Below are 4,583 nucleotides of genomic sequence, written 5' to 3'. Positions count from 1 at the left end.
TGTATTGGCTCTTTTTTGCAAACCATCATCTATGGTGACTGTGCAATGCCTTTTTTCCTTCTCACTAAACTATCTATCCAATATATTCTCATCAGGCTCCAACAGGATCCTTGAAACCCACCTCCCTGTCTTCCTTCTGGGTGGAAATCAATTCTGACTCCAGGCACCAATTAGAGCCACTCCCTCCCAGTCCACAATCTCCATTTCCAAATCTTGGGTTGGAGTATCTTGTCTGTGAAACCAAAGGTATCTCAAAAGAGTTCCCCGGTTCAGTCTCTCTTTACAACTTTTACTTTGCTAAAAATGCTTTGCCAAATAGGAATCCTCTGTGTAAATCAGGTACAGTAGCTCCATTTATCTTTTTCCTTCTCCCAACTCAAGATAGGTGAGCCCAAACAGTGCAAAGAAATCACTCCCCAGCTTCTTTGCTGCTGTCTCAGACTTGCTGAGTTGCCTCTCTCCACAGGGGCTGCCGCATGGCATGGGCAGCCATTGCTCTGGGTCAGGTTGCAGAAGTTATCATCAGCTAACCCATGATTTACAGAAAACAACGCTCACTCTTGACCTCAGGTGAGCATCTTCAACATTCATTTATTCAGCGAGTAGGTTTTGTGTACCTGTTGGGTTTCAGGAACTGTACCAGATGCTGGAGACAGTGGAAAACAAAACAGAACTGAGCCCTGCTCTCACGGAACTGAAAGTCTGACACCAGTACTAATTACAACACTGGTTTTCATCAACCATGGCCCAGTATTAAAACTCAAAATCTTTTTTGCCGGGTGCGGTGGCTCACGCCTGTAATCCCAGCACTTTGGGAGGCTAAGGTGGGAAGATCATTTGAAGTCAGGAATTTCAGACCAGCCTGGCCAACATAGCGAAACCCTGTCTCTACTAAAAATACAAAAATTAGCCAGGCATGGTGGCAGGTACCTGTAATCCCAGCTACTCAGGAGGCTGAGGCAGGAGACTTCTTGCTTGAACCTGGGAGGCGGAGGTTGCAGTGAGCCAAGATCATGCCATTGTACTCCAGACTGGATGACAGAGCAAGACTCTGTCTCAAAAAAAAAAATTGTTTTTTATACATACAACATTGTAATAATAATGGCATTTACTTACGTCGATACTCAGGCATTCTGCTGCTGCGGGATCCCAGGAATAACCACCCTCCATTTTTGTAATGTGCACAATGCTTAGCACATTGCCCTGTTGCCAGGTCAGGTCAATAAATTGTTGATTCTTTCTAAAGGGTGAAAACTCAACTTCCACCTGATACACATGAGAAAGAGAGGGTGAGATGCATGGAAGGGGTGTGAGCAAAGGTCAAGGTATGGATGGGGAAGTCCCCTTTGATTCTATGAGGTGGTCCCTGTCAGGATCTCCGGTTTCGGTCCCATGGCAGGAGGTCACCATGCGGGAAGCAGAAGGTGTAATTTCTCACAGCTTATTGTACCCCTCTCCTGTCACCGACACACTTCTGTCAGTCTCCTGCAGAGCGCAGTTTTCCAATATCCATCTTCGTCCTTTGCAGAAACGCAAATTGGAAATATTTGGGTTAGCATTTCCTTCGGTTGGTTTTAGCGAAGATAAGACTACAATCAGTTGTATGTGTTAATATGATCTCAGTGATTTGTAACGGTGGGTAAGACTTGAAGGGGAAAGAAGCCAGTTGTCTTTGTTTTCAAGCCATCATTCTTCGTGTATTTGAATGGAGTTTGTAAGAGCCTTTGAGCTTTGGTTTATGAAACCCACACATTGCAAAGGTTTGCTGCTTGGATTCAAAGTCTAATATAGCAACACCAGCCCAGAAAAAAGATTTAAAGTCCAGTTACTTGATGTGGCAAAAAATAATTTGTGGCTCAGAGACCATGCTTTGCTCCTGCAAGCAGGAGAGGACTGTCTTAAAGTCCGTTTCTCCTCTCTGGGAGGGGAAGGAGATTGTCAGTTTTCGCACACCCTTCTCATCGGCTTCCTCTCCCTAGACCTGTTTCCCTATTGTCAAATGGAGGATGAGGACAAAATTTCTAACCTCTTTGTTACTCAGATTGTGTGGCACCACTGGACCCAAAAGGCAGTAAATGCTGCTCTGGTCCCTCTGCCCTGCTGGTGGCATGAATGTGCTGTCCCTCCAAGGCCTTTTCCAGCATAAGGTCGTATTTGACATGCTTCAGGCTCAGGCACATGACCTCAGGCAGCCAGTGTTTCTGCTGTCCTGGTACTCTGTCTGCAGCTATGGGCCATGCAGCCTGAGCGAGCAGGACAGGAAGACAACTCCCCTGTCACATCCATGACCAGCTGGCTTCAGCTACGTGGATGAGATTAAACTGGATAACCATACACATGTATAAAACATGGAAAATCTACCATATCCTATTGGCACTATGTATCAAAGACTGTCTCTTTTAGCTTTTTGTCCCTGCCTTTTCCTATCCCTCTATGTATTTTTTAATTGCTCTAGTTCGTAATTGAGATTCATACTTAGTTAGTGGCTTTTCATCTTTGACATGTTGATTCTACCCTTTCGTTGTTTTTTGGTTTTGTTTTTTTTTTTTTTTTTTTAATAGAGATGGGGTTTTTCACCATGTTGGCCAGGATGGTCTTGAGCTCCTGACGTTGTGGTCCACCCACCTCAGCCTCCCAAAATGCTGGGATTATAGGCATGAGCCACCGCGCCCGGCTCTATTCTACCCTTTTATTTATTTTTTTTTATACAGAGCCTCCCTCAGTCACCCAGGCTGCAGTACAGTGGCACCATCTTGGTTCACTGCAACCTCCATCTCCTAGGTTCCAGCGACTCTCATGCCTTAGCCTCCCGAGTAGCTGGGACTATAGGTACACATCACCATGCTTGGCTAATTTTTCTATTTTTTGTAAAGAAGGGATTTCACCATGTTGCCTAGGCTGCTCTCGAACTCCTGACCTCAAGTGATCCACCCACCTTGGCCTTTCAAAGTGCTGGGATTACTGGTGTGAGCCACTGCACTTGACCTAATTCTAGCCTTTGATTTAAAGTTTCTAGACTTGAATTAAGATGAGTATTTTTTCTTAGAAGAGCCTGGGAGCTGGGAAGTTGCCCCATTATGTTGGAAGGCCTCTTCCTCATCAGACGCATGTGTGAACTTCCACCAACTCAACTCCAGTACTTAAATAAGGTTAATTCCTAAAATAACAGATACTGAGTCCCTAGGCTAGAAGGTACCTGATAGTTCATCCCACAATATTTGCTTGATTACCTCCTAAGACAGGGCTCTCACTAGGTCACAAAGTAGCCCGTTTGGTTGTTAGATACCTCAAATTTTTAGCAAATCCATTCCTTAAAGAAAAAGCATTATTACAAAAGAAATACAGATAATAAAAAAGCTAACCACACATCATTATGTAAAGTTTAGAAAATGATGTTTGCCCCATAACTCCACACCACATAGAAATCCACTATTAAATATTTATATTTTTCAAGTCTTTTACCCCCCTCTGTATATGTGTATTCACACACATGAAATTGTATTGAACATATAATTCTATAATATGAATCAGTCTTTATTAGGGCAAGCCTAAATCTGCCTTCTTAATATTTCCTCCTGTGGTTCTGGCTCTTCCATAAAGAGCATCCTGAGATTCAGATGGCCGTGCTCACTGGGACAGCATATATACTAAAATCGAATGATACAGAGATTAGCATGGCCCCTGCACATGAATGACATGCAAATTCGTGAAGCTTTCCATATTTTTAGCAACATTGATGGAACTGGAGGCCATTCTTTAAGTAAAACAACTCAGAAATAGAAAGTTAAATACTGCATGTCCCCACTTATAAGTGGGAGCTAAATAACAAGTATACGTGAACATAGAGAGTAGAATAATACACACTGGAGACTGGGAAAGGTGAGAGAATGGGAGGGGGTAAGGGGTGAGAAATTATTTATGGGTACAATGTACACTATTTGGGTGATGGTTACACTGAAAGCCCAGACTCTACTACACAATACATCCGTGAATCAAAACTGCACTTTTACCCCTTACATTTATACAAACAAAAAAAGAGACTAAGATGGCACTAGTTTTCACACAGCTCCCTTGTCGCAATAACGTTCAGTCACTGACACTTGCCTCCTCTGGGTTGCCTGCTTTTCCAAACACATCAAACAGTGTTGACAAGCTCCTTCCTGAGCCGGGCTCAGTGGGCCAGTGGTCCTCTTGTCCTGTCAGGCCCGTAGCTGAGCCCATGGCAGGGAGAGCCTGAACAGAGAAGCCAATGGGTGTCTCTGTTCCCGCAGAGGCCTGGGACCTCTGCCAGAGCAGCCCTAGGATGCAGATGCCTGCTGAGCAGCCACATCACACTCGTTAGTGTGTGATAATTCCATGTTCTGGCTAACTGCAACCCTGACAGCTTTTTGCAAGAACGGCTGCCCAGCCAGATCTCTTCCATCCCATACTTGCACAACTGGTTTTTAAAATACATTCCAAGGGCTTTTGATTTTCCTTGTCTATAGATTGAGCCAGATGCCATACACGTGTGTGTGTGTGTGTGTGTATGTGTGTGTGCGCGTGCGTGCGTGTACTGGGGTGGAGAAGAAATATTTTTCTCT

General features: G+C 44.2%; 1 non-coding gene across 1 annotated transcript; it reads left to right on the top strand.

Moving 5' to 3' along the window:
* The first annotated feature begins 3,623 nt into the window (after nucleotides 1-3,623).
* Nucleotides 3,624-3,726, top strand: LOC118150760 (U6 spliceosomal RNA). The gene has a single exon (XR_004738907.1). It is a non-coding gene; the product is annotated as a U6 spliceosomal RNA (small nuclear RNA).
* The last annotated feature ends 857 nt before the right edge of the window (nucleotides 3,727-4,583 follow it).

The sequence above is a fragment of the Callithrix jacchus genome, chromosome X, assembly GCF_049354715.1.
Source record: "Callithrix jacchus isolate 240 chromosome X, calJac240_pri, whole genome shotgun sequence".
NCBI lineage: Eukaryota > Metazoa > Chordata > Mammalia > Primates > Cebidae > Callithrix > Callithrix jacchus.
This window is presented reverse-complemented; position numbering and strand designations above follow the sequence as displayed.